The sequence below is a fragment of the Haliotis rufescens genome, unplaced genomic scaffold, assembly GCF_023055435.1.
Source record: "Haliotis rufescens isolate VD_foot unplaced genomic scaffold, xgHalRufe1.0.p SCAF_28, whole genome shotgun sequence".
NCBI classification, from domain to species: Eukaryota; Metazoa; Mollusca; class Gastropoda; order Lepetellida; family Haliotidae; genus Haliotis; species Haliotis rufescens.
Genome location: NW_025963979.1, coordinates 4,380,151 through 4,405,465, shown reverse-complemented (window position 1 = coordinate 4,405,465; position 25,315 = coordinate 4,380,151). Strand labels below are relative to the sequence as shown.

Sequence of the window (25,315 nt, the reverse complement as noted above, 5' to 3'; positions counted from 1 at the left end):
TAAATATACATTATATTATAAAAAAACATGCATTTGTAACCGTTTATGAATTTTGTGGTATCGTGAAAGATCTGGTCTCTGTGCTAGTCTCTCTCTCCAGATGTACTGTTCATTCTCTGATAGACGTCTGATTACAAGAGCTCGCCAAGCCGATTTAGTTGGGAATGAACCGCTATCAGTATATTCCTTTATATAGTTATCTAACTGGTATTTTTAGCAGTATATAGAAGGATGTTGCATATGCTTACTGGACTAATGTTGACAATAGCGTTAGTAGCAATGTGAGCACAAAATAGATCTTTTGTTATTGAGTTACAATCGTTATTGCAGAGCCCTCCTAATAATTGTAGTCTACATTTATCAATGTAGCCATTCATTGACCACATTCCCAAGTTAGAAATAGACGAATCGGTTGGATGTCTTTTACCAAATCCTTGTATATGACGAGCAAAGTGACGTTGTGTATATTCAATCATTTCAAGTTCTTTACCGTATAAGGCTGGTAACAATTCACATTCATAAAAGCTTGAAGATAAAACCATTCTATCCATATATTGACACATGCAACTGAGTGGAGGTCGGAATCGTTGAGGCCGAGTGATCGTAGTGATTTAACACATTTTCTTGCTTTTGAACAACATGTCATGATTCTTTCTTTACAGGATAAATTACTGTTTATGATTATTCGGAGGTGTCAATTGTTGCATCGCCAAACTTGTAGGTTACTATATTATGACGCTGGCGTGTTTTGAAGAATTACAAGTGATTTACTCTTGGGGGTATTATAGGGAGTCTCCATTTGTTGGCATATAAATATAAATATCAAGAGAAGACTGTAAGCCCCGTGGGGTTGTAGACAAGAGCGTTGTGACATCGGCCAATGATACACAGGGTATATACATGCCATAAACAGAGGCCGTCGTTTGCTTTCCGTAGTTCACATATAAGGTCATTTATGAAAACGAGAAAGAACCATGCTGACACAACTCGACCTTGCCCAACACCTTGTTTAATGGGAAACTCATCAGATCTTTCTCCGTTGTAGGATATAAAAGCACAGCTGTCTGTATAGCTATGGAAAAGTAAGTTCCATAATTTACCCTTCACACCAAGGTCATGTAATTTAACAAATAGACCGTCGTGCCAAATACGATTTAAAGCCTTTTCATTATCTAAAAATGCAGCAAACACTTGTGATTCTCTTTCTAGGTAAAAATTAACACATTCTAAAACGGTGAATACAGACATGATTGCTCCATGTTCCTTTCTGAAACCAAATTGTAAAACATCGGGGAATGATTGAAGATTACTGGGTGTATATTTTCCTATTCTACTTAAAATGATTTTCTCTAGGAGTTCAGATAGACACGATGGAAGAGTTATGCCCCTGTAGTTACGTGGATCATGTTTGTCGTTTTTGCCTTTATAAATAGGTATTATCATACCTTTTCTGAAGGCACATGGATAAAACTGGGATGCAAGTATTTGATTGAATAGGTGTTTGAGGGTTACTACAAGCATCCCTCCTCCAAATATCAGGTGTTCATTTGTGACACCATCAGGTCCTGGGGATTTGTTTCTTTTAATGTTGTGTATATGTGATCTGACGTCAAACACGACAAAAACTTCATTCATTGATCCATGGGACATTTGTCACTGAACGTGGTGACCATAGCTATAGTTAAATCTCTACCTACAAAAATGCAGGATAATTTGTCAACAATGAAAGCATATGTCATCCAAAGTTTTCCCAGAAAACAACTTGTGGAATGTTGGATTCCTTCATAGATAAAATCTATCCGAAATTTGGCTACATAGCATTTAGGCAAGATGTAGGTACCCGTTAGGTCACCGATAATGCTCCATTCCTTCCTGAATCTGTTAATGTATGCATATAAATAAAAATTTCTGCTCGGATTGTCAAAATCAACACAAGGCCAAGACGTCTACACCAAGCTTCATGTATATCAATAAATCTGATATTGTTCACTAATGGTCAAATATCTAATTCCATGCACGGACTTCACTTACCTGAGCTTGAAATAAATGACACCAATACAACCGATTCTGTTTAATATTTAGGTCTATGCATAAACATTCAGTGACACAAACCTCTCAACATGACGGTATGACAAGAGGAATGACTTCGACTTTCAAATAGTCACAATTTTCCCTTTATGTCCCTTTTGAGGTATAATCGAGCATGCTCGTTCTACAACACTGAAGGCCTCAGTAAAACTTCCAAAAGTTGTACGGTAGATAGAGTTTAAATGTAGAGGAGACTTTTACATTTAACATTTCTGTGACAAAAATGATGCCTGAGGCTACTCCCTATTTTGACTTATACTATATTTTCGGGTTCAATTCACTTGCCTTTGCCTGTGTTTGTGATTGGTCACCGATAGGGAGTGATACCATCACTATTTAATGTTAATTTATAAACACATGCTTATGATATAGGGTTTTGTCGTTTTGTCATGCTTATATATATATACTAGTACATAAGTTCCATTTTGATAAACGTAAATTCATTATCATCAGGCGATATGTATGCGAAACTAATGACTAAGCAACTCGTGTCGTGAAACTAGATTTGTTGACACATATGTGTTTCAGATGTGATAAGGGTGATTATTCTTGAAGTAATTCCTTGTAGTATATTTCGATCTTGAATGTCCTGATATCCATGGGATTGAGAACAATTATTAAAGGATCGCCATCTGTCGGTCGATTCTGTGGAACCAATCTTCCTGAAAAACTTTGCCGCCCCCATGCTGAACGCCAAGCCAGGCGATTCAAATCTTTCAGTGGCATGTTTGCTGCTAGAGTCAGTTCCTCTATGTTGATAATGTCAAATGAAGTAAACAGCTCCTAAAAGAAGGAGAAAACACACTTTAAGGAAGGTTGTACCTATCATATTGGTCGTATGAACCTTATTACTTTCTTTGAAGATAGTTGAACCTGTTGAATTGATGAAAATTTTCAGGGAAGTTAACCATGCTAACGTAACTCTCACAGATCCGGTAATGCATCAAACACTAAACATTTCAATTATTTCAAATGCAAATTGTGATTTATTACTTCCTTACGTCCAGATACACTGTTACGGGTTTAGATAGTTCAGGGTCCTCGTTTCTTTCAAACTGGTGCTCCAACCTGAAGATGAGGAATGATGTTGCCTCGGTTTTTTTGTTTGGGATCTGCGCAAGGGTGAGGAGATGAACATTTTCTGGGAGGCTTTTCTGGATAAACGATCGCTGTAATGTAAATGAATAAGTATAAATATGAATGTATGACAAATCTAAGCGAGGGAGGTATGTCTAATGGTTTGCTATTCAAACAGTGACTGCAACCAAGATGGTGACTCGTTGGAATGAAAGTTGGTGGTGTTTAGAATGTTCTGAAAGAATGGGATTGTGTGTGTATGTGTTGTCAGGATTAGGACAGTTAGTTGGTATGATATTTGACTTATCTATATCAGTTATATATTTGAGTTTCAGCGGAAAACGTGTAACTACAACCAGCATTACCGTCTCTTTCAATACTGGTAACGTGTCTATGAGAATCTATCCAACAGTGTTTGATTGTCAAAGAAGGATAGACCTACATTCGTAACATAAAGATCGCTCCATGACTGGAAGGTGTGATCTGTCTCTGAGAAAGACACCAATGGTTTCATGTAGATCTCTTCAGCGAGAAGTCGATGTTTAGCTGCAGATGCAGGGACCGTGTCGAGAAACAAGTAATGTGATCCTACAACAGTACCACATCTGAGTTGTGTAAAGATGGCATTGACTTAATTTGTATGATGATATGGATAAAGGATGCACAACAGAAAATGTTGAAAACCTTCAACGAACCCTTTGACAGAGATAAATATTATAATAATTTTGCTTTGATCATAATTGTAGTTTGAGTAATATATAACTCATATATACTTATACTTAAAGAATAAAGCGTATATGAACTTAATAATGATTGTTCAAGTATTGTGATGAGAATCATAAACTTCATATCGAACGAAATATGAAAAGTTAATGGATTTTAAACACTAGTTTTACCAATAGCCACGAGTCCTTTGCCGTCATCGCCCGTCTCATTCAATGGTTCGCCTACTCCCAGGTGATCATCCATCAATAAGCGTCTATGGACCTGATAGACAAACGTAAAACCTTATGAAGAAAGGCTATCTCTTTCACATGTGGAATGTTTTGTTCATAACCGACAGAAATTCACAAGCATATCATTTATGACTTCTTCGTTTGTCAAGATTAATCCATGTGCTATACAGTGTTATCTCGAAAAAACGGTATTTTATTGTGAAAAGGACATACCGTCTTGGTGGCACACTATACTTTACAGGGTTGCATCCCTCAGTCCGAATCAGCTAATCGTGGGTTCGAATCCTAGATCCTTATTATAAACCTTGTTTGATTGTTACAATGGGCTGACATTCATTTATAGCTCATCTTTTCATCTAGTAACCAGGTTGCAACTGCAGATTACCTGATTATGAAGCACTTCCCTCACATATTCTATTTACTTGACAGCAGGAGTTAGGTTGCAACCTTGAGTTGAGAATATTAGGTATTATGAATTAATAACGTGAATTTACCCACATGTTCGTGTTGTCTTCTCAAACAAATTCGCCAGTGCTATGTAACAGGAAGGTTCTGTATTTACCATCAATTCAATTTCTCCATCACGTAAACTGCTCCCACCTTCAGATCGATCAGTCAACACAGTGAACTGCACGTTCCTTGTCATGTCCTACACACGAAATAAAGACATTGTGATATGTCTGATACTCACAGACAGCCGTTATAGAAAAGATAACTAATAATATCTCTTACAAGTTCCAAAATATGTAACACTCAAGCTTATTATATAAGTCTACGTGTCAGCTTGGCCTGTTTGGCTTATGGCTAGTTACTCGCTTCAGGAAAGTAATTAAACTTAGCCTGTCTATTGAAACTGTGCGTATCACCAAACCACTGTGGCAAAGGATATCATAGTTCAGCCACATGTTAAATATAGGGATAGTTATTGAGTACCGGCCATCTAATCAGTAATGTACAGACAGCTGACCCATGATGACCGATGATACATCTCATAATCTAATTAGAGATCTCTAATGTCATGTGACCACGTACGATCCCACGTGTCTGTCGTTGCTGTTGTAACAGAACAACATAAATTGTAACAGAATAATAAATTCTCGTGTGTCAATTATAAAATGAAATACATCGTCTAGATGATGATTACCTGGATGTAAATTCTAGAGTTTACAGGATAATAATTTCCGGCCACTGGCTCCGTCTGATTCAGATGCCAAGTATCGCGATGATTTAATCTGAAACAGTCAACACCTGCAAGTGTAATATGACATTATTCACTGATATTCACCTCGGATGAAGCGTAAATTGTCTTTTTTGTCATGTTCGGACCCATGAACGATGTGTTATCTGATTACATGTTAGAGGCGGTGGGTACCTTAGAGGTTAAAGCGTGTTCTCGATGCGCCGAAGACGGGTTCGATTCCCCACATAGGCAAACTGAGTGGAACCCATTCTTGGGTCCCCGCCGTTATATGGCGGTAATATTGCAAACACATCTCACTCAACCATTTAACACTTATAAAGTGTATATTGTCTCAATAGATAGTTACGTTTCATCATACCTTCTGACCATCATTTCACGACCATTGGCATCTGTGTGGAACTGTCCATTTGTCTTGAGATCCGTTTTGTACAAGTTGATGACTTCTTTTCCTTGTTTGTCCCTCAAGTAAAACGTCCAAATTCGGTTTATGACAATAATGCAGTTACAATGCACTTATACACTCACAACTGTTTCACAATTATGACCACCTATAAAACAGCTATCATACATTTCTTCAACGTGTACGAAATATCTAATCTTGATGAAAATCACGAAACAAGCATCGTTATGCTTTCAATATGCTCATGCTCGTATCTCGTAACTTGAAGCAAATAGTTAGTAGTTCAGTCTTACTGTAGTCCAGAGATATCATCGGACATACTCAATAGGTATCGGTCCAACTGCCCATGCTACCTCTATGTAGGACTTGTCTTCGAAGATTCGGATGGTCTGTGAAACCCAAGGACTAAATACCTGGCGTATCTCCTGTACCACCTTGCCCTGAATACAACACAAGGGAGACTTGTACTACACTAATACAACACTAAATCAGTGTTACAGGACTGATGCCATGCCATGCCATGCCATGACATGTGTTGTGCTATGCTATGTTCGGTGAATGAATTTGACTGAAAGCCACTTTGAACAGTGTTTCAGTAACATCACAGCGTATGAGGCTAACTGGAGGAAGAGCCCGAAGAAATACAACGTTGTCATTTTGGTGGAACCCTGCTACGAGTTTGGTGCTGACAAACCAATGATCATAATCGGACAAAAATTAGGGATTCGAAACAAAAGCCAACACGGCACGGCAAACGGAAGTAACAGTGTATTGTGACGCAAACTACCACTGGACCACCCGTGCACGTTTTATGCTAAATAGGATTATTACTTCATAAATCATGTTTTAAAAACATAGGATACCAGAGTTATTATTTCGTAAATCATTTTCATATCACTGAACTATTCTCATCCAGTAAATATTGTTTTCGCAGTACCTGAATAAAAGTCGTATTAAAAAACTGTCGAGGAAACTTCTCAGTAGTTGTGTGGTTCGATCTGAATATGTAGGCTCCCGATGCCTGGTGCTCGTCATCATGGCAATCCCCGTTATAAGACAGGTAATACTGAAACTCCTGTTCCAGATATATGCTGATATTCTTCTGTAGATTATTCACCTGCTTTAGCCTACCGGTTGTACCATCAAACACCAGCGACACCATCTGGTGTGAACAAATAGGGAGAGAAGCGATAATGACCAGGTGACGTTAACTTTCCATGCGCATCTGACTCTCAGCACCAAGTAATCATTACGACTGCACAGCCAACACAGACACACGCGCACGCAAACACACCTAACACACACACCCAACACAAACACAAGCAGACACGCGCGCGCACACACACACACACACACACACACACAAACACCCTATGTGAAACATAACCAATAACAATATATCTGATGTGGCTTCACCTACGTACCAGGAATGTCACCTCTGACAGTTATAGTATCGTCATGTGTACACTCAGGCTATTACAAGTGAAATGTTGCAACAGTAATAACAAGTACAGAAAGCTAGTGACAGAAAATCTCGTCATGTAATGGCATGCATGCACCATGTGCCATTTAACTCTTGTTTGCATATGTATGTGTGTTGTCAGTGCTTTAAGCATGCTTTGTTGCGTGGAAGTTAGCGCATTATAAGAATTCTTCTTCTTCTTATTGCTGTACTATAAATGTTCATTCATTTACTATTTTTATGGTTACCTTATTTCCAACCACTTTATCCCCAATATATGTTTTCCTGCTTTTTGGAGATCCTGGAAATAGGTATGAAAATATTTCTCAAATTGAAATCGCTTATGGAACTATGTAAAATGATGAAAAATATGTGCAATAAAAGTGTTTATGTTTGCAAAGATATCACAATAAATGGCACTCACCTTTTTGTGTATCGAGGAAAAAAACGCCTAATCCTAGCGACGGTAGAGAGGCGGGTATGATGATCTCCTTGCCAACAGTAGACTCGTCAAGAACCTGACCTATTATGGACCTATCCCTTCATAGTTGCAATGATTTCTCGTCTATAATGAATTTGAATTCTTATTTTATCCTTGTGTGTAGCTAGAATCTGCTGACATGTAAGAATTACGGACATGCACTGGTCACTGTTTTCTGATATGAGAAAAGTAATTATGTGGTATGTTGCCTTATAATTAAAAGTGAAAAGGAATGCAAATCTTCCGTTCAAAGACATCATCTTGCATGCGGTTGTAATGTTTTGGTGTATCGAATTTTTTTCAGAGTAGATAGATTAATATTTAAAATAGAAAATCGATGTTTAGTAATGACTCGCCACCTGTGACAACTGCAAAGCGTAAGTTTCGTGTCTTTTATGGACGAAACGACAAAGGGGTAAGTTCTCTTAAGTTGCAAAGTGATGATTACGAGATCACTGTAAATCTATCATTTTTATGTGTATTAACGCGTTACTATGTGTGACATGGAAATGCAGTCTGTATAGTCATCCCTCACTACTTGATTGGTATACTGGAGCGTGATTAGAAAGAAGCGTTTTCGTGATCAAACAATCCGGATCCCACTATTACGATTGTTTAATGTCTAATAAGTTGTACACTAAGAATATCCTATTTATTTACTGGAAACCTCAATTAATATTTACTCACATCGTAATTTAGTTGCTCACCACTAGGACCTACCACGGTCAAGCCAGATTGGAATACAATCACCCTTATATAGTACGTAGTGGGGCGGGTGAGTGGGTTCCAAACTATGAGTTGTACCTGGTTAACAGATATCACCAATGTTGTGTTCACTGAGTCCTGGCATGGTGGACACGTCGTACGTGGGACATACTCCTTGCTAACTAACTGCATATGAATGATTGTAAAGATTATGAGAATATCGATTATGTGAAATGAATATTTTCTTTATAATATTTTTCTTGCCATAGATGATAAAATGAAAACAATTTTCAGATATATGATTATTATTTAGATACCTTTTCTGTTGTATGTGGTACTTTGCATATTCTCTGTACAAGGCCACTGCAGTAGGTTGATCTTGGTTTGGGAGTTGCCACACTACCGTTTGATAGTAGTCGAGCAAGCCCCTCTAACACAATGTCCTTTTAAGAACAATACTGAGTTAGTGTGGCGTAATACATCAAGTAAACATATAAGTGTTATTGTATATATAACTTTAATATTTACACTTTACTTTGTCTTATTTTATGACTGAACGTGCATGATGGCGACAATTTCGGTGAAAGGAAAAACAGCGCGTTGCCTGCGTGTTTGGGTAGACTTGCATATTCCTATAAGGTTCTCGGTAGATAGTACTTTTTGTAGACTTGTATTTGTATAAAGCAACTATGTGCTAGGTCCGCACATATAGTGATATTAGCTCTTGTGTTGATGTCATAGGGCATCCAGTCTAACCCTTCCTTCTTCGTCTCTGGACCAAGGCTTATACAGCCAAGTCATAAGTATAAACAGTAATTAATCAGAAGTGACATAGTTGCACAGCTCGTTTAGGTTGACTTACAGTAATGTACAATACAATAATGAGCATAAACAATAGGACTGAGCATCGTCAAAGTTGTGACAAGTGATTCCCGACATTTGAGTATGGTCTGTGTCTGACACACAAAAGATAGCATTATCTGTCAGCTGAAGGGACACAACTGTGTAGCACGGTAGTACATCAGATGTTACCTCGACTGTTATCGACGCTCTGTCAAGCCGGTCAGCATAGTCACGGGCTACAGCTTGCTTCTCCGTCCCACTAAGATGCGAGAAAAGCACTTATACACTTATCATACAAAGTAACACATGTCTGTTGGACGTAAAATGATGGTAGTACAAAGGTGGCTGTAGGTGTCAGACAGTTACAGACGTTGTAACATTTACAGACACGGGCTTTCAATACTCCAGTTTGTTTAGACGAATAAGAGGCCACAGTAATTTCGATACATGACCGTGGAAATAGAGGCTACCTTGGAATAAGTGTTGTATCAAGTCTCTGAAAGGCATTTAGAATTGATGCAACATGATGAAGAGAATTTATGGATGTCAACTTCTTTATTAATAGGAACACAACGTTTCGGTGCATATGCTTATTCTTCCTCAATAAGTGGTATACTTGTAATCCGCATGTCATTAAACTTTTTAACAAAACTATCCAGAAGAAATTCGGAGATTTCAATACGCACCGCATGCGTGAATTATACATGGTGAATTATAAGACGTGTACTTTTGTCTCATATGAAAAAAAAAATTGAGCCTCTGTTGATACTTGATAGTTTTAGATTATTGGAAATATAACGATTAGTTGTTTAATTAGCATTGAATAGTACTTTGTATTCGTTGGAGTATGAACATTCAAAGAGTGAAAGTCAATTCGTGTCAACTTACATTGCGAATTTACGAAAAGAATTCTTTTAGACCATTTTTACTAAAGACAGATTGAACAACTAGATCGGACATGAAGGTACATAAATTTCCACATTGAGAATGTCACAGGTATGTTGTGGCGAATGGCAAAGGTCAAATCAAATTCACACTGTGTGATACGTTAACATCAGTGTCTGTTGTGACCACCAATCGGCTGTAACACGGCTCTGCATCACCTGTTCAGACATTGAATGAATCTCTAATTTCGAGCCTATGTACTCTTTCCCACCCATCTTGTAGTACCTGTTGAAGTTGCTGAAGCGTTTGAGATAGCGTTTTACGTTGTCGCACACGTCCATAAAGGTCATCCCATAAATCGGGTGATCTGGAAGGCCATGGCAGCGCAGTAATGTTCTGGAAAATCGGCGGTAATACGGGAACCAACATGGCACCAACATACGGTCACCTTGTTCGACGTCCGTACGCACGCAGTGGATTGCGGATTGTTTGTGCTGGCAAGGCACATTGACGGTGGTTTCTGTAGATGTAACAGTCGGATAACGCAAGTAGACTATTCGGATGTACTGATCCTGAACTGCAGTTGTGGTGCTTGGTCTCTTTGGTAGTGGTTTCAATCCCAAAGGCGGGAAATCGTGCTCTGGTGGATCTTGAAATGACGGGCAATTGCTTACTAAGACTCGCCGACTTCCAGACGTCCGACAGAGATGTTTCGATATTCAAGGTCTAGTTTTGGCATACCGAAATGCGATGACTCTTAGACGTGCAATCGAACGCATACATTCGTTTTATTCCTGACATAACAATTCATCAGTTCCAATTTTTCCACTTGCGTATGGTTTGCAGTGCGTTTTCCAAGGAGTATTTGAAGTTTTGAAGTTAATCATACGGTATTTTTGGGCCGACTTTACAACATTTCATTCGATACATGTGATTTCTTGATCATGTATACATTGACAGACATATTATAACCATCATCTGTCTCGTGTAAATACATCCTCAAAATGAGAGATAATATGAACTGTGTATGCTCAAAACGGGATATTATCTGAGCTGTGTATGCTCAAAACGGGATATAATATAAGCTGTGTATGCTCAAAACGGGAGATGATCTGAGCTGTGTATGCTCAAAACGAGAGATGATATGAGCTGTGTATGCTCAAAACGAGAGATGATCTGAGCTGTGTATGCTCAAAACGGGATATGATATGAGCTGTGTATGCTCAAAACGGGAGATGATCTGAGCTGTGTATGCTCAAAACGAGAAATGATCTGAGCTGTGTATGCTCAAAACGGGAGATGATATGAGTTGTGTATGCTGGAAACGGGAGATGATATGAGCTGTGTATGCTCACAACGGGAGATGATATGAGCTGTGTATGCTCACAACGGGAGATGATATGAGCTGTGTATGCTCAAAACGGGAGATGATATGAGCTGTGTATGCTCAAAACGAGTGATAATGTTAGCTGTATATGCTCAGAATGAGAGATACCATGAGCTGTGTATGCTCATAACGAGAGATAATGTAAGCTGTGTGTCCTCAAAATGAGAGATAATATGAGCTGTGAAGGCCCCAAATGCCAAATGCCCTACACTTAGGTCCTTTGATTTGGTTAATTAAAAAATGGGCCTCAATAGAATTATTAGATCAGTAACGAGCTATATCATAAGAAACTTACATTTCATCAAACATATTCTATATGTATTCATACTAAGGCATTGCCAATGGGGTTTCCTAGGAAATGTGGACGTAGTACGGTACAATCCCAAAGGTCACTTTCACATCAAATGGAGAAACCTTATATCATCTAAACGTCAGATTAAGAAAGATATTTACCTATACCCAATATTAAAAACTATGGCGAACATCATGCATTTATACTTAAGCTTTGAGATAAATCTTCATAATGTACATGTATATATAACCTACAGTTGGACTCACCTTATAGCGTCATGGTGTTGTACTATCCCCATGGCTTCCTCTGTAAGTAATGCGTTCATGAACTCGTAATAAACTAATTTCGAATATATCTTGGAATAATTTGAGTTATTTAAGTGTTTATGTAATTTTAGTTAACTTATAATTACAGTTATCGTTCGTATTGTATATTACTTTTATAATAAGATAACTATTACATTGAGCTATTATATGAAGCAAAGGAGATAACAAAACCGCAATAAAATAGACGTGCATTGTGTTATCATACATTTCGCCTACATAGTTTAATGTATATGTATGAGCTTCAAACATACATAAGTAACCGTTTGGTATAAGTATTGTGCAGTAACGATACTAAGTTGTGGAACAACACCTTACAAGGCTGTCCAGCTATGAAGAAAATCTAATTTCATCTTACCTAACTGGAACATCTTACTAAAACTGTTGTCGAAGTCTTGCAGGTTTGCAAGGACATGTAGTTGTCTCACGATCTGATGTACGAGTAGGGCAGAAGACACATTCAGCTGTTAAATACTGGCACGTGGTCTGTATAGCCTGCTTACATACCATTCAAATTTATATGATAGTTGTGTAATGATTACAACGTCAAACAAATAATACCAAATAACCGATTCTGGGTATACATCAAAGAAATCACAGGTAATTTATTTTCATATTTATCACATGAACATTACAAAGGTTGAATACCGGGACATTGTACCTGACGTGACAATGAATCAACGTACCTGTAGCCTGTTGTTCGCGTCTCTGACGAATCCTTTAATAGCAGGCCGACTGGTGTAAAAGCCTGTGAGGAACCCGTGCGGTTTGATGGCGTAGGGAAAAAAATCGTCCTCCTTCGTAGTGTAAGTTTGGTTAGCCTTGTTCACATGGTATGTATAACATGATGGTGTGGAGTAGAGGGCGTTCACGCTGCTACCGTTTACCTGCTGGAAGTGAGGAAACAAGGAGATACAACAGACAAATACGTCTGATAATAACAAATGAATACTCACATACATATATGACATAAACAGTTCGATGTATACAGTCAATGTGCAAAAGACACTAAGCAATTTACAAAACGCCTGTCAAACCCTGCAAAGGAGGTTAACTCTCCTGATAGGCGTTGAGGCTTCTAAAGCCTCGGTACAAGTGAGTGAAGCATTTGGACTGAACAGGACAGAGCTTTATTCACTCTCTGCGATGTAGGAAGTACATTGATTACCTACAAGAATATATGTACAGGCATAAACAAACACAATGTACCTACTATTAAACAAAATGTAAATGTCCTATTCTTTCATAAATAACACTCAAAGTGAAATACATTTTATATGCCGTTATAAGTGGCACCTATAAATATAAACATCAACGCCAGCGAATAACCAACCTCAATTACCTTCCGAAAGGGATTCATTTGGGCGTAAAAGGTAAAATAGCGGTTAACATTGTCTGAATGGATCTTTGAAATTCTGTGATAACATCAGATGTTCGCGAAAAGGGAAAGCATACGACTGCGGACTGGGTAACACAGTCGAGTCTTGACCTGACAAAACAGTCGCGGGCCCTACAATCCAGGGGCAAGATAGTCAATTAGTTCAAGCTTTCCATGTTGTCCCAAACGTAGTTAAGGACAGTTTTGTAAAATATAAACGTATATTAACTTATCCATTTATGTTTAAACTGACCTAGAAAGTGATCCTTATATATATGAGGGAAGCTAAATGTTTTAAGAATCGTAGATGCACATTTTCTGAACAATTTGTGCTTTCTATACTCGATGTTAGATACCCATGCGTTAGTACAGGAACAACCACGCAGGTAAACAGATATAATAAATATGATAAAGATTATGGTATCGGTATAATGCATGATCTTTGTGTCTTGTTCACATTATTTGCTATGTAAATTCATCTTTGTTACAGTAAACACTATACAACATCTATAATCTGTCTTGGTTTAACTTTGGTTTTAGATATATTGATATTCAGATGTGATTGCTTTCAAAAGTTATCAAAAGACTTGTGATTCATTTATGTCGCTGGCATAAAGTTATAATATAAACTACCGGACAAACATAAATTTGATGTTGGCTAAAAGTGAAACGAAGTATAGTGATGTATTTGATATGGGCATCTTAGTTGTCTTTTGGACCTTATGTTTGCAGTATAACGGCTAAAACCTGGTTGTCAAATTCAATTTTCAAATTTATACTTTCTTCTGCACGACAGTTTACAATGCTAACGGTTCCGATGCAATATATGTAATCATTAACGTCGACTTGAACACCAATACATACACGATATTGACCAGGGTTGCTTTTCTACAAGTCATATTAATGAAAAAAGTAATAGACAGCAGATCTGATATCTGTTCCTCGAAAAGGACTTAAACGGGCAGTTCCGAATGAATGATGATAGAGGCCGTGGTGTGTTGTGGATATTTGCACCCTGGTATCTGCAATCACATGGCTGTACTACAGACGTCACATTTCTGCTTTTGTGTGTCTTTTCCTTTGTTCAGACCAACATTTCTGGGGAAAGGGATGATAAGAATTAGGCAGACGTTTTAGAAATCTGACATCTCATTGGCCCAAAAGCACACACATCCTTATTTATTTGACACTTTTGAGGGATTGACAGCTCCACTTGGGAGAGTCGAGTCGGAGCTAAAGATCTGATAATAATGAGACTGCATGAATTATGAAATCGAAGACGAACCGAGTGTTGTTTGTTCAATATGATAGGAAGAAGACATTCACTTAGGATACATTATTGATTACCTGTTGATTTACATATCTGATGAGCTTGTCCAAATTCTTGTACCATGTGTGCGCGTTGGAATAAAGAAAATCTGATCCCATAGTCATCATGATGTGGTTGGTTGTGTAGTGTTTTGCCTAAACAAAATAGGTGATGAGGCGTATATATTTTACGAATGAAATATTCTCATGTATTATGCAGACCGCCCCCGTGGTCTAGTGGTAGAGCCTCCGCCCGGAGAGCGGGAGGTCCGGGGTTCAACTGCCGGCCGCGTCATACCAAAAGACGTTAAAAGATGGTACTTGTTGTTACCCTGTCTGGCGTTCGGCATTAAGGGGCTAAAACAAGGACTGGTCGGCACGGAGTCAGTATACTGTGTCTGAGGGGGGGTTTCATGTTAAAACTGCGGCATGATATCTCAGTGAGCTAGCACTATAAATCGGCATCAGTCCGGACTAGTACAAGCGGCCACAAAAACAGACACACGTACATGCACGTCGCTATGTAAGTGCAATAATCTTTGACGCGACGTTTAACCCAATTTCACCTCACCTCAAATATTATGTCTACAATTATTAGCCAAATAAACAGGGTATTACTGACTAAAATAAATGATCTGTTACGTACTTGTTCCTTGGCTGCAGATATGAACGCATCAACCCGGTCTTGAACATTGTAATCATGCATCCGCACATCATCCTGATAATAATAATTATAACAAAGGAACGAAAGCATCTTATGGGAATTACAGATCCACCATGACGACAAAATAACCTTAAAATGAAACAGGTAGTACAATATCACATTTGTTGAAAGCTAACTGACCATGATGGGTGGGTCTTCGCATGCGATGTCATAGCAGAATCCAGAGGGTGGGCCGTAACCGTTGAACAGGGTTCCAGAGAATAGATCTGAAGTTACACCTCGAATGTGATCAACCAACATGATATTGTACCTCAGTCTAATACCATCTCACACCTAAGGGACGCCCCCTCTACCCAACCCAACACACACACACACACACACACACACACACACACACACACACACACGGGCACGGATTTAGAGCTCATAATTAGGGCGAACCGGATTCATTGGTTTCTGATATGCCCTATGAAGTCCAATCTCATTAAAATCAGATCTTAGTTCTCGCTACCGCTAAACAACTTTGTTTAGCGGTAGCGAGAACTAAGATCTGATTTTAATGAGATTGTATGAAGTCAACTCTTTACCCGTGACCCCTTGTGGTACTGAAAAGCTACTAAATAAGATTCCCTGACTATGTTAATAACCACTTGATTGCCTTACTTGCTTGTGTTTGTACCCGATTAATGATTAACAAGCCGTCGTGATACAGACAACAGTGTCAAACATCATGCATGCACCCCTTCCTTTTCTTCCGGACTCATCAATATTTTCAGGGCTTCCCTTCCATATCATTTCCATGGTTTTCTCATTCAGCCTCGTCGTTTTGTCCTGGTAGTCAATTCTCCCAAAGTACAACGCATCGTAACCCATCTGCGGGAAACAAAGTTGATTTCAGTGAGTCACCAGTCATTAAAATTACTTACATACAAAAACAGCATGATAGTTATACATTTAGATTTCTAAAATAAACCCGTGTATGCATCTGCCTGTTTAATATAGAAGCGCATTTCGAGCATTAATCACAAACTAAGAGGAATAATCAGTCCCGATAGAATTCAACAGTAATTCATTGTTGCGAGTAGATTAGTGTCTTTTTTTACCTACAGTCCTTTTTCTACGAAAATGCAGAACATGTGGGTTTATCTCAGTCGGTGTGTTGTTGAAACGTCAGATGAAATATTTTGTGACGTCGTGATCGTCGATATTTGTTCGGGCAGTACGTGCATATGACGTCACGCTGCTAAAGACATCTTCACAAGCAATGTAAACAATTGGTGCGAACTATCTGAGCAAAACTACGATGGGTGGCTGAAAAGCCTAACTATGCAAGATTGCAGTATTAAGCACAATACTTTCCATGCTGACAGGTTTAAGTTTAACCAAATACTTAAGTCAGCATATATTTGCAGGCATCACAGTGACTAAGTATCTTCTGTTGATGAAAATGAACAAAGTTGGCTCCGGTGCTATCATCAGGTTTCTCTAACAGAAAGGGCTCCAACACCCAGCCATGCGGATATGGTATGAACTTATGAATTATGGAAAATGAACGACTTGCTACACGTCACATAGCCAATTCAGTAGGCATCTCCCATGAGGAGTTGAGAACATACCGAGGAATGAACTGGGCGTGACAATGGTTTCAGCACGCTGGAATCAAGGTTTCTGATCCCTGACCAGGTTAACATATCTCGTGAGAATGTTCGTCATTTTGAAGCAGACTTAGCTGAGTTTGTTGGGCTTTTTGTAACTATAGAGTCTTGGGTTCATCACTATCAGCCAGAGACTAAACAACAGTCAAAGCAATGGAAACATCTAACGTCTCTCCCACTACTGGTGGTCTGCTTCCCGAATGATCAAACCATGAATGGCCAATATTATGCTAATATGCTTAGATTCGGCAACTGTATAAGAATATCAAGGCTAAAGGTCGAGGAAAACTCGCTAAAGGTGCGTTGTCCCACCAGTACAATGGACCTGTGCACAAGTCTGACCCTTAGCTGCAACACGTACTTGTGGCTTTGAACTCCCATGAACAATCCTTGTATTTCCCAGACTTGGTAACAGCAGATTTCCACTTCTTCCAAAACTTGAAGAAAGAACTATCTGGCAAGAATTATGCAAATGATAATGACATAATTACTGCTGTGGAGGACCTTTACATCCCCAGGTGGAAGCCTTTATACACCACTGAGATCCAGGCACTCCATTATCGTTGGCAGAAGCGTGTGGACCTCGGAGGGCATTAAGATAAAGAATAATTTGCAACCAATTCCATCAACGCAGTCCATCTTAGTTAGGATCAGAACTTTCCAGTTCCTCCTCGTAATAATGCTTAGTGAGAATAACTGAACATTATTTTATCTATCCACGCCCCAAAAGGTAGTATTTTCATTGTAAATCTATTAATTACAGCAATTACTGCAGGACTCGTGAAAACAATATACACCTGAGCGAAGAGTGAGGCCTGTTGCCGTGAGTGTCCAAATGGGTCTATCTGCCACGCTACTCGGGGGTGGGCACATTGTCCAAAGGTTGAGTTAAGGAACCGGAGTCCAAGAGTATGTTGGTCTATGATGGCATTGTAGTGAGTGGCCCCTTCGTCGTTCATAGACCATCCACCAAGTGTGAACTCTAATCTTCCTAACAAGGAATAAAAAGGATAAATAGTGTTCTTGAGATAACAAAGATTAAGGTGTGGTGGTCAACGTTTGTGACAAGTGGCCGGTGTACAAGTAAAAACAGAATATTGTCATTACAGTTTCTGTGCTATGTTTCAGAGCCATTTACTTCGACATTAAGAGTTCTTGTAATATAATGTTTTCAAGTTGTAACCATTCCTAATTTTGTACATATTTCGGGGTTAAGCATTAGTATCAAGCAAAGACACAAACAACTTGAGAATTGCAGCTCATAAGTGTGAGTCTCGTGAATCGTGTGGAGTATCGCCGTATACCTCTTTAAGTTTCCATACATGTACATATGTTAATGAAACATATAATACTGTGAGTTTCTGAATAACTTAATACAAAATCAGAACCGTATTACCATTTCACACAGTGTGCAGCACGTCTTACCCAATGTTGACATGGTCCACATAATTCAGAAACTACACAAACAATGTATTTACAAAATATCTATACTACCTTCGTTGACAAGTTGCTTCACTGTGTTCTGCATGTCCTCGGTCTGTTCCTCCCACCACCTCCAGAAAAAGGCGATCTCGACATAGATGAACCGCCTTGACGGGTTTTGCAACAGCTAGGGTATCACAGAATCGAGGATGTAGACGACACCAGCAGGTTGTATGTCCAGTCGAGCTAATGGATGTGACAGGTAACAAAAATGTCTTAGCTTGTATCTCTATTTTTTGTATGTTTGCTTTATCATTTTGTTTAAAACACTATCCATTTCTGTTTATATTTTTAAGAACGTAAATGTTTTCCCCAAACTCTATGTAGCAAGGCAAAATTTTATTACATGTACGCAGTTGATAAAAGAACGCCAATTTCTTCTATGTTAACAAAGCTAACAAAAGTTTTTTATGACTGCAAAGGCCTAGAAGAAAACAATATTGTAGAGAGATTATGAATATTTGGAGGAAAAACACGTTTTTTCAATAGTATGTCTGCAGGATATACATATCGCTGATGTAAAGGTAATGCTAAATGAATGGGGGCTTAGCCGTATAGTTGCCCCATTTATATAAAATACAAGTAGGCATACTTTTCAATTACAATTGAGAATAAATAAGCAACACAGATAAGGATAAATATAGAAACTGTTCTCGTGTCGAGTGTTTGTTGAAGGAATAAAGATGACTTTAGTAAATATTTATGAATCTAGAACAAGGACGACCTGTATTTTTATAGGAAGTTATTTACTAATATTGACGATTTCCATTGCAAACCTCTAGTTTCCTGTTGAGAAGAAATTTGTTCTTGACCCTGAAGTTGACTAAGGAAATTACATGCATATAAATAACCTAAAGGCGAGACTAAGGGTTATTGAAAAAATGCATCATTAGATTTGATTGGTGTCTGGGGAGAACTCATATCCTAGGCAACAGAAATGAAATAATAGAAGAACAATTGAACTTGGACAAACAAAGAAAGTTGTATGCTTCCTTATACTCGTTCAATGATGGAAATAAATGAATGGGACGAGATTCTCTCGATAATACAGATACTCCCAGTTTAGAAGGGTCAACCGCATGGTATGGATGAAATAATAAAAAGCGATTTTTACCATGAAGTATAATTAGAGTTCTGGTTTAGATATCTTCCCCGTGGAATGTTTATAATATGCTTTGAAATATATTGGAATATAGATTTTCAGGTTTATTAAGGAAACATATGAAGACCTAACAAACTAGTAAGATCAACAAGGTGTTATTACTGTAGTACAAAGCTAAATAAAGACAAACGCTTAAAAATTGGCGCTCCACTTTTATACTTATTCATGTATAATTCCTTATAAAAAATAATAAGGATATGTATTACTAATAGGATTAAGGAGACTCTAAACATATTGATACATGAACATCAGAAACGACAATATAAGATTACTATATGATTTGATCTATGAAAGGAGGAAACACAATTAGTCTGGACTACTGACGTTAATTTATTTTCAAAAGACATTTGATACTGATAATTTTTTTTATATTATCTTAGTCCTTCAAAAGTCTGGTATTGGCCAAGTTCTTCGAAAATGGATAATCATTTTGATAAGCAACTCAAATTCATGTGTAATTCAAAATGGGTATGTCTTCTGATATATAAATCTATCATCCGTTATCGTGTTCTTTTATAAAATTGCGAAAAATCCGCGGATACTCTGCAGATAACTTGCAATTAATTAGCGAATAATTCGCGAATAATCCGCGGATTTCTGCGAAAACTATTTTATTGTTTCGTGGCACTAATTAGGAGTTTTATGGGACTATCACGCCATCTATGTGTGGCGGGCCATGGCAACACTCTCCATACATGCACAATGTATTCTATGATGTTACGCTGTGAATGTATTGCAGGTACATTTGTTAAATACATGTAAACCCCAGTTTGTAAAATATTCATGCTTTAATAATGTTGTCATTAAATATTCTTTTTGACGTGAATATTTGATTAATCTACATGAATACATGTATGTACTGGTATATACTTTTATGTAGTGGATTGATAAATACCACTTTGACACTGATATTAGTGCAGTTGATATATGAACATATATATTTGCTTGGTTAAAAATACATACAATGTACATGTATGGAGGGACGTCCTGATTAGTGTGGTCACACAGTAATGTTGATAACAATACGAAGTGCATTGCATGTACTCCTACAAAACTGATCATTTTATACGCAATTGCCTTAGACACATATACTTCAATTACCATGCTATTTAAATATAAATCAACTATTAACTATGGACCTTTCTGCGCGTAAGTGATAAGTTTCATTGTGATATAACAGTAGACCTTGTACATTCAAGCACGTTTAACACGTACAGGTTATTACAATCAGACAGACAGCTAATTATCTTGTATTAGTTATTATAGAAAAACAACAACAGCCTTCTCATGATTATTCCCGTATTGTCACAAGTCTTAGTTAGTTGTATTGTAATTAATGTATTATGTACATCAATTGTCGTACACCCTGACATAGCCTTTTCACTGTATGTTTGGTCACGTGGGCCAATAAACAATGTTTGTTATAACTGATTACTTAGTTATCTGTATCATGATATGTTTTGCATATGCAAATACATCTTTCAAGATTTTCCATATTTTGCCCTGTGCGGTATGATACCATGGTGAGGTTATTATACTCTGTCGCTCACATTCCATTCATTGTCTATTAGGCTGTATACAATGGTCGGATAAATAATCTTTGTGGATTTCTCTGAATATTAAACAGCGCGGTATGTTCAGAATTATCAGTTCAGTGTGGTAAAAACAATATACATGCATAATATGTACATCTCACAAGCGAAACTAATTGTATAATGCTTAAAGTTACGTGTGTGGGCAAATATTGTTAGTTTATCATAATCAAATACCTAGGTGTGATTGTTCTGACCTTTGGTATTTACGAAATTTGCATACAAGACATGCTTGTAGTTATTACACTCGAGTAACAAATCTAACATTAAATTGAATGTATATTCCACGTTCACAGATAATGTTTGGGTGCGGTGATGCTCGAAAATGGGTGATATGATCTTCGCCTATTTATGAAAACGTGAGTGAATATTGTGACACTAATGCAACTTTTACAACATTGTCATTTTTGGTTTTAAATCGGGAACAGTTCAGAAATGAGGCAGACAATTTTATGATATTGTAATTAAAACTGGTAATGTACGACACGTATGCCTTGAGAGAACTGGAAAAGCAACTGACCCAGTACCCTGAAGAAAAGCGTCATGTCACTGCATTTCCCATGCCTGCAATTCACCCTGTATCATGAACATTTGTTTATGAATCACTATGATGATGATATCACGTGTTCTTGAAAAAATGTGAGTGTCCTGCCGCTCCGATGGCACGGGACACAAACACATTTAAAAGCAAGCCAATATTACCTTTGGGAAATAGAAAAATTCCCAGAAAGAACATAGGTAGGAAATTATGTCTGTGCATGTAACAAAATCTTATATCATGTAGGAAATACTCACCCCCATAGTAGTATTCATCCACAGTTTTCAACCATCCCACATCATCGTGTGTATGGGGAACAAGGTGCACATTTAGCATGTCCTCTTCCACATGGTTGCAGCTCTAGAAATACGTTAAGTGGTATATTAAAGTTACAAATTCTCATTATTTCGCTAATATCACGACGCCTTAACTTAATGTTGGATGAAAGTCCGAAGTGAAACATGCCAGCAAGGGTGTGTGTCACACAAAGCATTGATCATAATCAGGGCATCTCTCGAACTTGCGAGGATATGGATTTGACAGGCCTAAGAGACGCAATCTACAGAACGAATTGCGGTGCCTCAGAATTATTATTATTATTATTATTATTTACAGATTAAAATAAAAAATGCAGCAAAGAGGGTCAGGATGGTTAGGCTCATAATCATTTCAGCGCCCTTACCCCCTCTATACGCAGCCCAGACAGCGAATGGGACTTCTCCCAGGAAGCGCTGCCCAGGCAAACCAACCCAGAACTTTTCGGAAAATGTGAAGACTCCCCAACACTGCAGTCTTCTGCATTACCCAGATTGTAAGAAGGGTACTCTCCCAATGTCAGTCAACAGATTGGGAGGTACCAAACCAAAGGCACCGAGAGAAATGGGGAGTCGGACAATTTGGTACATGGGATGCAAGCGTGACATTTCGAAAGCGAGGTCTGCATTTTTACCATGTTTTTGCTGAATCTTGTCAATCACATTAGTGCCAAAATGATTTCATTGGATTTATCAAAAAGGACAAGATCAGGTTTGTTGGACTGCATACGTCTGAGGCTGCAAACGGGCCTATTCCAAAGAATTTTTATTTATCATTTTCAATGACGCCCTCTACATATTCCGGGTCGTACCATGGATGGACCTCTGTATGAAAACCACAAACCATGGCAAAGACGGTAATAAAATGATCGAGGTACACCATTATGTCGCTTAAGATATTGTGCTTGTGCCAAATCTTGGCATCCTCTGACAATGTGTTGGACAATCTCATTACATTCATTGCATAATCTACATTTCATATTTACATTTTGATGCAAAATCACATATTGACGGTTTCGAGTGGGAAGTGACAGGTCCTGAGCAGCAGACAGAAAGCCTTCTGTTTCACCTTTCAGGCCAGTCGACTTCATCCAACCGAAGGACTCTGCAGGGTGGCTGGTCCTCTCAACACACTACACATTAACCCGATGCATTGGTCGTTCAGATAGCCTCTCCTTGCAAAAATGAGTCTGGGCCGATTTGACATGACACTTAGCTTGGTTGACACTCATTTCATTTCTTGTCCCGCCCAGCAGTACAAAACCATCAACAAAATCAATACTGACATTGAGATGATGTCCAACATCCTCAGCTCTTTCTACGTAAACTGTAGAATGCCTTGCTTTCATCATGAGTCTTATGCACATTCTATCACGAAGATCCCCAAAGTTAATCAAACCACACTCTCCGATTATAATTGGGAAATATAATATAGGGTGGTGCGGTCTATTGTCTGACATGATTCTTCGTGTGAGGTGTGTTAATACCCTGAATTTCTTGTTTCGTCCAATCAACAACACCAAAAGAATATGAAAGGACTGGTACAGCATAAGTATTTGTGGCTTTAACTTCATTGCGAGCGTTCAGCTCTGAACTCCAGATGTTCTTAAGCCTACATTTGTACTCTGTCCGAAGTTTTTCCTTGATATGGGCATTCTGGAGTTTGTCCCTAACCTGCATCACCAAGTTCGTATAGGTCTGACCTTCCACGAGATGGTCAATAACTCGCCCCCCAAGTAAACTGACTGGTCCTCCCTCTTCTACCTTGCCACGTTTCAGATGAAGAATTATTATTATTATTATTATTAAAGGTGTTTTTGCGTAGTCGATGGCCTATAATTTCGATTGGAACATACGGTGATATCGACATATTAAAGACGTGTGTGCAATCAGCTGTGCGACAGGTATGACGTAATTCTGGAATGATACATACCGCCATGACACAATACATGCCCTCACATGCTATCATGGTCACTGCGTTGTTGGATATAAAGAAAATCAATGCAATCATGTCACCGTACCACATTTTTCAAATTTGTGATTCCATTTTTTTTTATCAAGAAAAGTTTCCATACGCAGTGAAATGTCCAGAATATTTCCGGCTTTCCAATTCCATTTACGAAACATTTTCAACTAAACTCACATTCGTTGTAAAATAAATAATCAACTTCTCAGTTACCTGAAAACCACATGGCTTCTCTGCATGTCCGCCTCTCACGTTTAACATCAAACACAGCAAAAACGCGTATAAAACCCCCATGTCTGTATTTAAGTCATAAGGGTTAGTCGACAAACTATATCAACAACCTCAAGATATGTTATCAAATGATTACTCGGTGTCAAGGCTGCATATATGGTCCATGTAGATAACGTTCAGATATGAATAAATGGACTATCTTCAGATATGCCATCAGATAACACGAAGAGGACAATGGTGTACATTAACTCTAGCAGTTATCATTCATTATTGTCTGCAATGTCTCCATTTCCATATGCCGTACTAATTCATGGACTATCCAGTTCCATATGGATTTTATTGCATCTCTCTCATTAATACACTGTCTTTCAACATACATCTCGATCAGAAAGAAAATCAGTAAGTGCACCATGGTGTCTTTGGACTCAGACTCATCACCTGATTGTCTGGTTTGTTAACATGCCGCCGTCGCATGACAGGAGTGCTTCTGTGCGTTGTCAGGCTACAAACAAATACTTTTTAAAGCAGCTTCTGTGAGTGTCGGGTGCTACTTTCCGTGAAAACCTAATGTCTTCACTGATTTTCAGTGATCCATTTATATAGTTTTCATGGCTATTTAGCTTTTTACGCCCAATGGTTTCGTCGGATAATCGAGACTAGTTATTTACTGGCGAAGACGTTTGAAGCGATACTATTTGATCAGATGGTCAGGTTTCTTGGCGGATTGCGTGTTATTGGGTGCCCCGGTTCAACGCAGGCCGTCCTGATGTCCCGGCTACACAGCTGACATCGGCGATAAACACCATAGTCACCCAATCACTCTAAAGTCAAGTCAAAGATTTCATAATACCCCCGAGCACGTGGACGCTCGCCGTGATAGGAAAGGAAAAGCAGACAATACTTCTATGATACCCTTGCGTTGGTA

General features: G+C 38.3%; 1 pseudogene; it reads right to left on the bottom strand.

Moving 5' to 3' along the window:
- Window positions 1-858: 858 nt before the first annotated feature.
- Window positions 859-24,492, bottom strand: LOC124137258 (annotated as a pseudogene).
- Between the last annotated feature and the right edge of the window lie 823 nt (window positions 24,493-25,315).